The sequence below is a fragment of the Nilaparvata lugens genome, chromosome 3 (assembly GCF_014356525.2).
Source record: "Nilaparvata lugens isolate BPH chromosome 3, ASM1435652v1, whole genome shotgun sequence".
In the NCBI taxonomy this organism is placed as follows: Eukaryota; Metazoa; Arthropoda; class Insecta; order Hemiptera; family Delphacidae; genus Nilaparvata; species Nilaparvata lugens.
The window spans coordinates 4,142,916-4,158,919 of NC_052506.1; positions in this window are offsets into that span (position 1 = coordinate 4,142,916).

A 16,004-nucleotide genomic window follows, 5' to 3' on the forward strand; every position below is an offset into this window, starting at 1 on the left:
ACCTTGAGGCTGACAATGATAGTATACATTCTATACGATAGTATACGTCTAGTATACGTTCTGCGCATGCTCGGACCAAAACGTGGCCGGACACGTTTGAAAGATCGCTGAGAGAGCGAACGGTAGCCACGCGTGGCTAGTATAGCAAGCGTTGCCGCGTGGCCGTAGCTGCTATGTGAATTGCTTCATTTGATTAGCTGGGAAGCGATATTTTGAAAAGTAGCTAGCGTACGTCCAGCCACGCACGCCACGTGCTGTGTGGAATGGCCTTTAGTGGTTTAGTGGCTAGACTAAGCTGTGGGAAAATAAAATCAACAGAGATCAAACATTCAAATTTGTAAGAAGTGCGAATCAGTGATTTCTAAATTGATCTTCTAATGAATAATGAATTTATTGTCACAAGTAATATTTTCACAAACAAAATAATCATCAAATTACAATAGTTTTTGGCGTGACTGGAAAAAGAAGCCTTGAGCTCCAGCCACGAGTTCTAAAAATAAGAAATACATTTTTTATTCTAATAACAGCAGTACAAATGATACAATTCTGTTGATGGGTGATAATCTATGAATGTTGAATTTTATCAATAGTCAAGTACTTGATAAACAGAATATAGATACACATAAAAATAATAGAAAAATTGTCAAGTTTTAATAATTTTTACACAATTAATATTGCCAAAAATTGTTGATTCAGCCAACTCAATTCTCAATTTCAAAATAATGGTTGTGTTTTACCCACGATCTTATTAATCTCAATTTGGTTTTTGTTATCCTATCCTTAATAAAGTCTTCCGGAATTTCGTTTATTAATTTATTACTCTGATATTCAAAATGGTGATGATTAATAATAAATAAATTGTAATATAATAGTCTCTCTTTCGAGATCAATCAACTTGAAAGAGTAAATATATAAAAATCATCAAACCCTGGAACAGATTAGATTGCATGTACGCCTTAGTACTATAGAGATGAGTCTCATTCACAAAAGGTGTCCTTCAGTTGTTCTTAAACACTCTGTATGTTGATTTCTTTGAAAATATAATAATGACATAAAATGTATTTATGTCAACATTTCTCTCTTCAGCCTACGAAAACCGAATCACTTAGTCTTAGGAGATTAGTTAGTGCACGGAGTAAAGAACGATATTTCCCATTTTTATCAAATTTCTATTTTTTTTTTCAAATTGTTAAGAAAAAATTGTTTCCATTTTTCCATTTGGTTGAAGCTTTAAATCAATGAATGTAGCTGCAAAGGTGTGCTGTACATCAGTTGCGAATTTCAAATATCAATACAACCAAAGACCTTAAAGATGCATAGACTCACATGCAGCGCTAGTGTCGTACTTGGAATTGAAATCCGCCATTGAGGGGGCAACCCATAATATTATTACATACCAATGCCACCAATGCCTTTGTGATCTATAGTATTACAAATAAATAATATATAATATCTCGTGCTAAAATACCCCAATGGCGGCCTTCAATTTCAAGTAAGAGCTATCATTGGGAAGGCATAGGCATTGTGGGTCTATATCTCTTTAAGGTCTTTGAATACAATAGTTAATGAGCGAGTTCTTCAACCTAGGGGGTCACTAGTGATAGCCAACTCAATTAAATCAGAAATACACATTATTCTGTGTCCTTTTGTCTGTATGAAGGGGCAAGGTAGGCAACGCCATACACACATTTCATACACACGATTCACAAAATTCTGTCAGCACGTCACTACCGATATTATCGAAGCTCCACACTCAAACAACGCATGTTGCGAACATTACTAAACATCTTGTCTTTGTTCAATCTTGTTAAATCTTGTCTTTGTCACAGTACTCTTTTTAGCAGCTGCATTACTAAACGTTCAATCTTGTCTTTGTCACAGTACTCTTTTTAGCAGCTGCATTACTAAACGTTCAATCTTGTCTTTGTCACAGTACTCTTTTTAGCAGCTGCATTACTAAACGTTCAATCTTGTCTTTGGTCACAGTACTCTTTTTAGCAGCTGCATTACTCGACTAGTTTCTCTTTACCACTCTGGTTTTCCTTGGAAAATCTTTAGAGGAAATCTTTATAGGTTTGGCTTGTATGCTAAGAATAAAATTGTCCAAGGGTCCGAAAACGTTGAGAGTCCATATGATTGTCCAAAACTTCTATCTCGTCAAATAAATACTACAACTATTGTCAATAAATTTTCTTCACTTATTGGTCCTCTACTTTTTCTTCAACTTTTTTCTCTCTCATTATTTATTCCACATCACTATTTATTCATTTATCCATTCATTGATCTCAAAATTAATTATTTCAACATGGAAATTCAATAATATACTAGAGCAACTGTCCTTGAATCACATAATTAATATTTTTATTATGTACTTCTGAAGTGCCACTTAATCGTTTTTTCAGTAGAATCACTACTAATCTAAATGCCGGTTATACAAAAGTCGGTAAGGCTTTTCTAAAAGACCTTCTCTGATTGGTTCTTGTAAAATTAATCACGGTTAAAACTTAACTGGCTTTTGTGCAACCAGGCCTAGGATTTTTAAAGACACTATCGGTTTTGGTGGATGAATTATCATCCATCAATTCATTTATTGATTCAATAATACAACAATTTTATTTTTATTAGAATAATCATGCTATTATGAAGTTTCTAAATGGATAATTGACCGAGCGAAGTGAGATCTAGGATTCAAGTCGATGGTTTTGCATTTCTCTTTATGTTTATATGTTTTCTTGTTTATATTATTATGTTCCGAATTCACAGCGAAACGCAGCAATAGATTTTCTTGAAATTTGACAGGTATGTGCCTTTTCAAATTTCGCGTCGACTTATATATAGAGTTTTTTAAAATGTTGCATTTCAAGGATAATATGAAATGGAAAGGAGTCCCCTAAGAACGCCAATATTACCGTAAAAATCAGAGTGGATTATTCATCATAAATCAGTTGTTGAGTAGATTATTAATTGCATGCAATAGCACATGCAATTAATAATTATCTCAATGTAACTTGGTAAAAAACCAGCTGCTGTATGGACTATCAATTGCATGCCTCATTGAATGCAATTTTTATGCACCATTAAATGAACTATTGATGGCATACAATTAATAAATAAATAGTATTGTCTCTCGAAGTTTGCTTTGAAGTCGGGCTGACCTGTTGCCAGTATGTCTTGAAGGAGATTAGGTTTTGATGTTAGCATTTTTGATACACCAGCCCCAACAGCCATCAGCCGTTTACACAGCAATATCTCGCCGACATGACACACAGACAGGATTTACTCTGATGGACAATATTAGAGGAGGCTGTGGTTTATAACTGCGCGAGGTCTACTGTTCACAGAGCTACTAGGTTTAAAGATTATAACCACTCAAGTCTTTAAAGATCAACGGGTACCAGTGAAAAAGTATATCCTCGTATTCATAATATCTAACTCATAACTCTCAACTCCAATAAACTTTTATATTTTTCCATTTTATCTCATTCCATCCCACTCATTCTGTTCTCTATCTAAGCACCTATCAAACACGCCAACTTTAACGCTATGGGAACAATAAAAAACAATGAATTTCCGATAATATTGTGCTGTAAAAGCAGCTTGAGGCGTTGTTATTATAGGAACAATATTCGAAAGCAATCTGCTGTTGTGGCGTCAAATCACGGAAACGTCGTAATTCAGACGCTCTGAGGAAGAAAAGCTTCAGAATAAGTGTTATAGGACTGGGAAAACATATAATAAGGTTAAATAGAATACTTCAGCATTCCTTATGACTAGATTATAGGATTCCTATTAAAACAATGCTTCAAGTATGAAGTCAGTCTCATTGATTGATTGATTGATTGATTGATTGATTGATTGATTGAATACTTTATTTATGTAGATAACAATATATACTGGCCTATACACTTATATACAATAGCTTACAATACAGCAAAATTATAGATGAATTTACATAATATAGACTAAGAAAATAATTATTGAACTGTATATGACATGAAAAAGCAATTTGTAATATAATAACTATAGATAATTATATTGTTATGCATCTACATAAATTGGCGGAGCTTTGGACATATCAATGCCTATTCTTCGGAAAGAATATCAAAAATATCCTTCCCACTAACTCTCTACCAAAATTGGTGTCATCTCATTAAGAGATGATAAGTGATATACACTATATACAGTCATATACTATAACATTTTTATTTTCCAATCACTTGATAATGGCATCATATAGTCGGAACATGTCGTGACTATATTTTATTTATTTATTTATTTATTTATAGTGAGGTCCACGTTATAATGACAGTATTTGATCAACTTTGGTTTTGCTATCCTTGTCTATCATTCGACAAAGCCGGTGGTACTATCCTTTTCTAGGTCCAAAACGGTGCCAATTATGTTTTTGACAGTGTAGAAATATGATTAATTAATGCAGAGAATCGGCATCGTTATTCTTCTATCTTTATCCACTGTCATTATAACGTAGACCTCACTATAGTTATTTGTGCAACTAGTACGCAAAGTCACAGTTTGCTGCACCGAAAGAAACGTTTACGCACGAGCCGTAGGCGCGGGCGGAATGGTTTCTTGAGTGCAGCAGAGGAACTTTGCGCACGTATTTCACATTAAATTTTTCTTACAGTTACCATTTGAATATGAGAAGTGGTTGATTATGGGTAAAATGATGGCTGAAATCCATCAAATGTTTGTCTGTATAATTCTGTTATTTAATAACAACTTTAATTTACTTTGAACTTGATATTCCAATTGATGAGTAAATATTTATATCGAATTATATCGAATTGTAGTAATTTATATCGAAAATTAATGATCGATAATTTATTCAAATTGATCCAATTAATTTGAAAATTTGAAAATTTGAATAATTTTGAGTAAATCTTAGTTATTGAGTAAATAATTTTTCAACCAATCAATTCATGAATGAAAAAATATTATTTGTAATAATGAATAATTAATAATATTCGAAATGTATAATTTAATGAGTTCTCATTTTTATTCATTTAAAAATCAGAAAAAAATATAGATATTATGTTGATCAAATAATAATTACGTGGATAATATTATAACGTGGATCTCACTATAGGAAGATGATACCTCACTACAAAGATGATACGAACATGATACGAAGATTATATGAACATGATACAAAGATGATACAAAGATGATACGAACATGATACGAAGATTATACAAACATGATACGAAGATGATACGAAGATGATATGAACATGATACACAGATTATACGAACATGATACGAAGATTATATGAACATGATACAAAGATGATACAAAGATGATACGAACATGATACGAAGATTATATGAACATGATACAAAGATGATACAAAGATGATACGAACATGATACGAAGATTATACAAACATGATACGAAGATGATACGAAGATGATATGAACATGATACACAGATTATACGAACATGATACGAAGATGATACGAACATGATACGAAGATTATACGAACAAGATACAAAGATGATACGAACATGATACGAAGATGATATGAACATGATACGAAGATTATACGAACATGATACAAAGATGATACGAAGATGATACTAACATGATACAAAGATTATACGAACATGATACAAAGATGATACGAAGATGATACGAAGATGATACGAAGATTATATGAACATGATACAAAGATGATACGAAGATGATACGAATATGATACTTAGATGATACGCTGATGAAACAAGGATGATAGACAAGGATAGCAACACCAATGTTAATCTAATACTGCTATTATAACGTTGACTTGACTATAGGAAGATGATAAGGGGATGATACAAAGATAATGATAAGATGATAAAAAAATCTGGTGTGGCGCACTCACACAACTTCCCTTGCCATTATGAAAATTGATCACCTGACGCTAGTGTTCCCGCGTATCTCAAGTTCACTATTCAAAGATCTGAGCCAGCTGGTGACAGCACAATAACGCTGGATAAACACGAGATCTGCTTTCTCTTCTCAGTGATTGATTTAATAGAATCAACAGTTGCCAACAGTTTGCAATATTGAATAATCACATTTTCTCGAATTTCGAGCTTATTTTCAATTTTAGGTGAAAATTTTACTGAACATTAACTGTAGAGATTTTCATGCTCAATATTTTACACTCAGAATTTTTCGTTCAAATTGTATCTGAGATCTGATAATTGGGAATCTAAAATCGAACTTTGCATAGATGGGGTGGAGCTCCTGGAACTTTTCCTTGCGGTAGTTGATAAATTTTGATGTGCTTGAGGAGCTGTCAAAGCCCATGGTTTATGACAATAGATAGGACGGAGCTCCTGAAATTTTTACAGATGTGGTACATGTGGCAGTTGATAGAGCTTATCAATAACTATTCCAATTATGAATTTGATCGAAATCATTGGAGCCGTTTTCGAGAAAATCGTGAAAAACCATGTTTTTGACAACATTTTTGCCATTTTAGCCGCCATCTTGAATCGCATTCGATTGAAATTGTTCGTGTCGGATCCTTATATTGTAATGACCTCACAATCTAAATTTCAAGTCATTCCGTTAATTGGGAGATGAGATATCGCGTACACAGACGCACATACACTCATACACACACACACAACACACACACACACACACACACACACACACACACACACACACACAACACACACACACACACACATACAGACCAATACCCAAAAACCACTTTTTTGGACTTAGGGGACCTTGAAACGTATAGAAATTTAGAAATTGGGGTACCTTAATTTTTTTCGGAAAGCAATACTTTCCTTACCTATGGTAATAGGGCAAGGAAAGTAAAAATCAGACTATAGAATTATTCATCATTAATCAGATGACAAGTGATTACACAGATGTGTGGAGAAGCCACACATTCCATAAGGTTCCTTCCTTAAGGTCTATCTTCAAATTGCATTTGATCGAAATTGTTCGTGTCGGATCCTTATAGTGTAAGGATCTTGAGTTTCAAATTTCGAGTCATTCCGTTCATTGGGAGATGGGATATCGTGTACACAGACGCACATACACTCATACACACACAAACACACACACACACACATACAGAGCAATACCCAAAAACCACTTTTTTAGACTCAGAAGACCTTGAAACGTAGAAATTAGATATTTAGGTACCTTAATTTTTTTCCGGAAACAATACTTTTCTTACCTATGGTAATAGGGCAAGGAAAGTAATATGATACAAGGATTATAGACAAGGATAGCAACACCAATATTGATCGAATACTGCTATTTTAGAGGTGCGTACAGATATACGCGCCGCGAATATGAGCAGTTCACTTTTAATCAGCTGACTATATCTGTATTTTTACAGAAACGGTAAGATACATATATAAAAAGCTAGGCATCAGCTGATTAAAAGTGAATTGCTCATGTTCGCGGCGCGTATATCTGTACGCACCTTAACGTTGACTTTACTATAGGAAGATGATGCTAAGATGATACAAAAATGATAAAAATATGAAACAAGGATGACAGACAAGGATAGCAACACCAATGCTGATCAAATACAGCCCTTATAACGTGGACTTTACTATGCTGTAGAGTGTATGTAGCATGGCATGGCAGTCTGCAGTTAATAACGCTGACGTTGGCAGAAATGACGTGGTCTGAGCAAAGCCCGAGAGTGGAGAACTTTTCGCCTTGTATCCGGCACAATTAGAAGACGACCAACCAACTAACGGCTGAACTGTGAGTTGTACCAGAGACAAGTATATATTATATACAAGAGTATATATTATATACACAAGTATATTATAACGGTATCTTCCCACCACGTTTTATTCACTATATAGATATACCGCTGTTGCTGCCGCTTTAAATCTACAGCTACCTGTTCGTACTGTATAGTTATAGTGTTGCAATGGAAGTAGAGTGTACAGGAGAGAGGCCTCTCTGTGCGTGTGGGGCGGAAGGTGGATGTTGAGGTAGTGGTGGTGGTAGAGGTGGAGGTGGAAGGTAGACGGTAGACCGATGCATCAGTGTAAAGTAGAGAAGAGGTGGCCTATGCGTGTCTGACTGCTGACTGACTTCAGCCTACTAGCCCACTGTTTGTGTTCTCTTCTATCTTCCTGGTTCTTCTTCTTCCTCTTCTTCTTCTTCCTCTTCTTCGTCTTCTTCTTCTTCTTCTTCTTCTTCTTCTTCTTCCTCTTCTTCTTCTTCTTCTTCTTCTTCTTCTTCTTCTTCTTCTTCTTCTTCTTCTTCTTCTTCTTCTTCTTCTTCTTCTTCTTCTTCTTCTTCTTCTTCTATCCCGTCCTATCCTGTCCTGTACTGTACGGACCGGTCCGGTCTGGTCCGTTCCTGTCCGTTCCGGTCCGGTATTGTCCTGTCCTGTCCGGTCCTGTCCATTCCTGTCCTGTTTTGTCCTGTCAGGACATTTTTTAGGTGAAGCTTCATCTATGGTGCAAATCTTAGCCAAATCCATGGAATCCATGGAACTTTCTCTACTGTTCCAGAATGCACAATGGAAGTTCCATGGTTTTTCTCAATTTTTCAGTGAAACATAAAAATTGCTCAAACTTTGTTACCTTATGTTTTGTGTTGTGAAAACACGAATCTGGGATCGGATTTGAAATATTTTTCCCGTTCACGAGATATGGTCAATTGAAAAATTGCAACTTCTATGTTTGCAGCTGCATAACTCACCCTGTATAGTACCCAAGGTGCCATATTTGGCTTCGACATTTCTTAGGTGAAGCTCCACCAATGTAGCAAATCTCAGGAGAATCTGAGAAACTTTCTCTACTGATTTCAAAATGCACGATGGTTTTTCTCAAATTCGTGAAAAATAAAAATAGCTTAAGCTCCATTACCTTATGCTTTTTGATGCGAGAAACAAGAAACTGGAATCAGATTTGAAAAAATGTTTACTATCCAGGAGATATATCCAATTGAAAAATTGTCCTGTCTTGTTCAGCCCTGTCCAGTCCTGTCCTGTCCTGTCCTGTCCTGTTCTGTCCTGTGCTGTTCTGTCCTGTTCTGTCCAGACCTGTCCGGCCCGGTCCGTTTCGGTCATGACCTGTCCTGTCCTGTTCTGTCCTGTCCGGTCCTGTTCTGTCCTGTCCGGTCCGGTCCGATCCGTTTCGGTCATGTCCTGTCCTGTCCTGTCCGGTCCGGTCCCTTTCTGTCATGACCTGTTCTGTCCTGTCGTCCTGTCCTGTCATGTCCTGTCCTGTCCTGTCCTGTCCTGTCATGTCCTGTCCTGTCCGGTCCCTTCCTGTCATGTTCTGTTCTGTCCTGTCCTGTCCTGTCCTGTCCTGTCCTGTCATGTCCTGTCCTGTCCTGTCCTGTCCTGTCCTGTCCTGTCCTGTCATGTCCTGTCCGGACATTTTGTTTTTATGCTCCAATCGTGTTTTTTGTTTTCATTTTTCCCCACACACTCACTCACAGCTCTCATTACTTTTAGTTTTAGCACACTCCTTCCCTGTCTTCTCCTTTGGGGTTGTCTGGCAGAGAGGACATAGAGTCCCAACTTGTGCCGTGCTATGAATTTAGAAAGTTAATCTGGAATTTAGAGGTTAGAAGCACACACAATATAACTTGATAAATTCCTCGCCTTATAAGCTCATGAACCATTCTGATGCTCTAGAAAAATCGTTGATTTTCCCAGTAGTGTGCCTTCTACGCACTCACAGAGTCGACACAACACAACGCAGAAAAGCAAAGCAACGAAATGAATTTTCATAGCAGACTGACTTCTCATGACAATCAGCATAAACCTCATCATTTACGATTGGAACAATGAATAATATTGTTGCAAACTCCATCATTACTGAAGGCAATTATCCAATCAAATTTATTCAATTCCTCTTTACTTATTTTTTATAGTATTCCTTGATCGCAGATATCTCTTTCAATCAAATTAATAATTATTTCCTCTTCATTCTTACCCATTATTCAGTATTTACCATCTCCAACTCACTCCTTACTCGTTTTATCTTCGAGATATTCTTTACTCTCTCTTATTATAATCCCCTTTCTTCTTTTAATAATATGCATCATATTTTTCCACTTGTCTCTTCCTATCACTTTCTCTCTTTCCTTCTTCATGCTTTCGCAGTAGTATAGCTTCCTTCTTCCCTTCAAATTCTCCAATGTTCCCTTCCAATAATATGCATCATTAAATCAATTTTCTGGTTTTTTTCTCTCAAATATTCATATTGATTGAAACTTTTACAAATCCTTAGTTTAATTAATGAAATGAACGTTTTGGTAGAGAGTTAGTGGGGAGGATATTTTTAATATTCTTTCCGAAGAATGGACATTGATATGTCCAAAGCTCCGCCAATTTATGTAGATGCATAACAATATAATATCTATAGTTATTATATTACAAATTGCTTTTTCATATCATATACAGTGCAATAATTATTCTCTTAGTCTATATTTTGTAAACTCATCTATAATTTTGCTGTATTGTAAGCTATTGTATACAAGTGTATAAGCCAGTATATATTGTAATCTACATAAATACGGTACTCAATCAATCAATCAATCAATCTTCCTCTCTCCCATCATGTACATATCATATACAGTTCAATAATTATTTTCTTAGTCTATATTATGTAAATTCATCTATAATTTTGCTGTATTGTAAGCTATTGTATATAAGTGTATAAGCCAGTATATTATTGTAATCTACATAAATAAAGTACTCAATCAATCAATCAATCAATCAATCAATCAATCATGCTCTCGCAGTAGTATAGCTTCCTTCTTTCCTTCAAATACTCCAATCGTGTTTTTTGTTTTCAGTTTTTTTCACCACATACTCACAGCTCTCACCACTTCAATTTCAGCACACATTCTCTTTCACTCTTTCACTCTCTCTCTCTTTTACACTCACTCACTCTCTTTCTCACACACGCAATTCACTGTATATCTGCATAGCTTCCTTCTTTCCTTCAAATACTCCAATCGTGTTTTTTGTTTTAATTTTTTTTTCACCACACACTCACAGCTCTCACCACTTTAATTTCAGCACACATTCTCTCTCTTTCACTCTCACACTCTCTCTCTCTTACACTCACACTCTCTCTCTATTACACTCACTCACTCTCTTTCTCACACACGCAATTCACTGCATATCTGCACGCACATATACTCCCTCCATCTCCCTCCCACTACAAATACTCACCATACCATCCTTATCACGCCTCCTCATTCCCCCTTCCACAACCACAACTTCAGAAACTTGGTCATTTCCTTGTTGCGTCAACAAAAATAAATATATTCTCTCTTCTGTGTTCTCGCCGATAGAAACTTGTAGACGTTTCAACAACCTTCCTTCCTTCTTTACTAAGCTTGGTAGCACAAGTGGAGGGAGATAACAGTGTCTGTTAGTAATAGTATAACTGTAAGGCAAGTTACACATACGTCGATTTTTGTTCGTAGGATATTTTGCCGTTCTTATAAATTCTATTACAGTAGATTGAACAGATGATTTCAAACAGATTATGTTTGTAATTTTCCGTTTAATCTAATCCTTATGAATTCAGGATGGTAAAATATCGAACGAGCAAAAATTGATGTGTGTGTGCAGGGCTTATGGCTAGTTACACAGACATCAATTTTATGCCGTCCTTATGAATTCCATTAGATTAAACTTATCATTTCAATCAGATTATGTGTGTCATGTCCCGTTTAATCTGATAGAATTCATAAGGATGGTAAAATATCTTACGAACAAGAATCGATGTGTGTGTGTGCAGGGCTTGAAGCTAGTTACAAAAAACATCGAATTCATGCCGCCCTTATGAATTCCATTAGATTAAACTTATCATTTCAAACAGATTATGTGTGTCATGTCCCGTTTAATCTGATAGAATTCATAAGGACGGCAAAATATCCTACGAAAAAGAATTGATGTGTGTGTGTGTGCAGGGCTTGAGGCTAGTTACAAAAAACATCGAATTCATGCCGTCCTTATGAATTCCATTAGATTAAACTTATCATTTCAAACAGATTATGTGTGTCATGTTCCATTTAATCTGATAGGATTTATAAAGACGGAAAAAGTCGTACGTCCAAAGGTGCGTACAGATATACGCGCCGCAAACATGAGCAATTCACCTTTAATCAGCTGACTATATCTGTATTTTCACAGAAACGGTAAGATACACATATAAAAAGCTTGGCATCAGCTGATTAAAAGTGAATTGCTCATGTTCGCGGCGCGTATATCTGTACGCACCTCAAGAATTGCTGTGTGTAACTGACTTAAGTGCAAGTAATATAACAGTGCCTTGGGGAAATTGTTATTGAATGGAATATTTGAAATTGTGATACGTGAGTGAGTCGTGAATTTTCTTAAATTTTGAAAATAGAAGAGGAACAACTATACTATTTATGTAAGGAGAAATTTGTAGTGTATTGTGTTTGAAAGTTTGTTCTTGTAGACTATGATTAGAAACAACAGTGATTCGTTGAAAATGAGTGAGTCTTGTAGAAACACTTCTCTGTGAATTTCCTTCAATTTTAAAGAAAGAAGAGGAACAGCTTTACTATTTATGTTAGGAGAAATTTGTAGTGTATTGTGTTTGAGAGTTTGTATTCTTCTAGACTATGATTAGAAACAACAGTGATTCGTTAAAAATGAGTGAGTTTTGTAGAAACAGTTCTCTCCCCAATCAATGGATTTGGAATTGGCTTGCAAAGATGAAATAAAACTACAGGTATGAAATTTTTTTTATATTTGTAGCATTTTATTGTGTTTTATTTGTTTCGTGAATCTTCGTAATTTTGTTTTGTCTTGTTTTGTGTGTTTTTAATAAATTGAAAAATTGAAAAAAATAAATTGAAATATTAATTTAGAATAGAGAGAACGTGTGAAATGAAAAAAGCTTACTTCATTAACAGAAGCACTGATATAGAAAAATAACGTTATTTTCCAAAGTAAAATTAGAGTTTTATACTAAATTTTGATACTGAATCTAAATATAATGCAAAAATCTTCTAATTCAGCTGTGAATAACAAATAGTGAGTAGGTTTTTGATTTTGTATTCAATTTTTTTAAATAAGTGCAATATTTCTAGAGTTTTTAATTTATTGTGATACATTCTGTCTGTAATTTATTCACAGTAGGTATAAAATCAACCTTGAAATTCAAAATTTCAAATCATCATTCTTGGACCGAAAATCAAGTGACGAAGCAGTGTGTGATTACATAACCTTATCTTTTGAACAACATTAACATTTTATCAAAATTTTTGGAGAGAAATAGAACAGGCTCAGCCTAGTTTTTTCCTCCAATGTCATAATTGTATTATGATTATAGTATTTTATACAATAAATGAATTAATTAGAATGTATAATTACAAAAAAAGAATTCAACTGTTGTGTAGTTGAAAAATAACGTTATTTTCCAAAGTGAGATTCGAATTCAACTGTTGTATAGTTGAGAAATAACGTTATTTTCTAAAGTGAGATCCAAATTCAACTGTTGTGTAGTTGAAAAATAACGTTATTTTCTGAAGTGATATCCAAATTCAACTTCTGTGTATAGTTGAATGAGGAGGACTTTCATGTTATTTATGAGTAATGCAGTTTCAAATCAATTAGAATCTATGATTTAAATAATTATGCTAGGCAACTCTCAGGCAACGGAATACACAAAGAGACCATTTTTATTATATTAATTTAGACTATACAATATATTATCAATTATAGACTACATAGATTATTTGGTGTAAATAATATATTCTACTAGCTTACCCGGCGAACTTCGTACCGCCAAAAAATCAATGTATCTCATGTCACACTTGACTTTTATTTTGTGAATCAAAAAATCTGGTGTGGCGCACTCACACAACTTTCCTTGCCATTATGAAAATTGATCATCTGATGCTAGTGTTCCCGCGCATCTCAAGTGATTCAAAGATCAAAGATTCGAAGATCTCAGCCAGCAGCTGGTGAGAGGACAATAACGCTGGAGACACACGAGGTCTGCTATCTCCTCATAGTGAATGATTTTATAGAATCAACAGTTGCCAACATTTTGCAATTGGATAATATTCTTGAAATTCGTGCTTATTTTCAATTTTAGGTGAAAATGTTAATGAACATTAATTGTAGAGATTTCCATGCTCAATCTTTTCCACTTGGATTTTTTTGTTTAAATTGTATCTGAAGACTGATAATTGGGAATCAAAAATCAAACTTTGCATAGATGGGGCGGTGCTCCTGAATTTTTTACGGATATTGGTTTTGCGGCAGTTGATAGAGTTTATTAATGACTTATCCAGGTATGAATTTGATCGAAATCCTTGGAGTCGTTTTCGAGAAAATCGCGAAAAACCCTGTTTTTACAACATTTTCGCCATTTTAGCCACCATCTTGAATTTCATTTGATCGAAATTGTTCGTGTCCGATCCTTAAGTTCCAAATTTAAAGTCATTCCGTCAATTGGGAGATGAGATATCGTGTACACAAACGCATATACACACATACACACACACACACCCATACAGACCAATACCCAAAAACTAGTTTTTTTGACGTATAGACATTTAGAAATTGGGTTACCTTTTTTTTGGAAAGCAATACTTCCCTTACCTACGGTAATAGGGCAAGGAAAGTAATAAAAATGAAGCTACAGAAAAAGCAACATGATATAGATTAACAGATGTTGTCTCACCCCTTCAAATGACGTACATTTATAGTTTTCAAAGTCAAAACAAAGTTTGATTTGCATTGTTTTGCTGCACAGCTGATGAGCTTTTTTTAGCGTGTTACCGTGTTTATTGGAGAGGCAAAAAGTGATAATGTCTGCAGTGTTCAATCACTATTTTTCATTCTTCATCACCACTTCATTCACCACTTCTTCCTTCTTTATCTTCTGCTGAGAGTCAGCTTTTCCACCCTTTTCTTTCCTGATAATCCTTCTATCTTTTAATTGAAGAGACTTGAAATGTTGTCAAAAATCAACTTTATTTGAATAAAAATTTAATTATTTTACAGGAGGATGCTTTCGTGTGTGCTCACACATCATCAGCTTCTATCTTTTGCTCGGATAGGTTTTCTTTCTCTTTTTCTTCCCTGATAATCCTTCTATCTCTTGCTCATGTGTAGCTTTCCTTTCACTCTCCCAGCTTTCTTGAATCATTTCATTCTCTTGGTTGTCCTAAAGCATTACGCATCTTCAATTAACATCACTAAAATAATGAACAACAATAGTTAGTTCCCCTTTTCTTTGCCAACATGTTTATAGAATCATTTCTCATACCATTACTTGAATTATATTTTCCTCCACCTACTGTCTAAAGTACTTACTTTACTCCCTGAAACATAATACTAAAGTGTCATTTTTTCACTCTCGGTAGTAAAAAACAGAAAAACTCCCTAGGGAAGAAAAGTGACTCCATTTAAATAACATGGGAAGTATCTCTATTTTAAAAACTTACCTGGTAATAGGTTAGAAGGTCTAAGCTCAGATGAGAAAGCATAATAGAGGTGTCTGTCATTGAGTCAACTGAATTCAATACCACAACCAGAAAATTTGATCAACTCATGACATATATGTTTGTATGATATTATATTCTTAATATTAGTAGACGATAGAAATTTATACAATTTTTAAAATATCTTATTCTATTCAAAATACCAGCCAACAAATATTTTTGATCTGCAATTCAAATCTGAACCGCGTGTTCTGGAGATGGCTGACTTCTGGTAGCTGCCCAGCTGATATAATTGTTACAACTTTTGCCGATAGATAGCGCAATCGGCAGTGCCAATCAGACGACCGGTTTTTGAGTTTTAGATTTTAGGTTATGTTGTTAGGAAACATTGTCACCAATACGTAAGTTATTAGAATGATTTTATTTACAGTTTCTATAAAAAAATGTCTATGGAGGAAAAATGTTGTGTACATCACGAGCGAAAAATACTTTTTCTCCTTCAGGAATATTGTTGCCCTTGGCTTCGTCTCGGGCTTCAAACTTTTTCCCT